Genomic DNA, 612 nt, shown 5'->3' on the forward strand with positions numbered 1-612 from the left:
TGGACATAGGAATAAAGCTTAACCTCTCACACTAAGGTGGCATATTTGAAACATATTAAAACTCCAAACACTGCTTGAGGTTGTATGACGGAGATATTGACTACCATGAACCTGCGAACAGAGTTCCCTGCAGACCTCCCTCTTTCATGTTATTAATTCAGGATAAGACCCCAAACCTCCCAAATAACAACAACCTGCAGTTTATTGTGGCAGCTACCTCCTTAAACCCTCAGATGTCACTGTATTGAGAAATTTTTATAAGCCAGTACACTCTGGCTCTTTGAGGAAGTGTTACATTTTGTCTGAAATAACCAATGAAAGCTCATACTGATTTAATTAGGGAAATACATATATAATACATATTATAGAATATATTACATTTGTAATTATGATGGGGCATAATGTACTGTGAATAAAATATATTACATTTGTATTATATATTAGTTTTTCAGCTATTGTAGGTTAGTTCCTCAACTAACATATGTGCTAGTAATGTAAATACTGGGCTAATACAAAGTACAGACATAGTAGCCAACGGTATTTGAGTTTAGTTGGTTGAACTGTTGGTTAAGTTTAATGCAAATAAACTGCAGAGGTGCAAATAAAAACACA

This window comes from Monopterus albus, unplaced genomic scaffold (assembly GCF_001952655.1).
Source record: "Monopterus albus unplaced genomic scaffold, M_albus_1.0 scaffold18.1, whole genome shotgun sequence".
Classification (NCBI taxonomy): domain Eukaryota; kingdom Metazoa; phylum Chordata; class Actinopteri; order Synbranchiformes; family Synbranchidae; genus Monopterus; species Monopterus albus.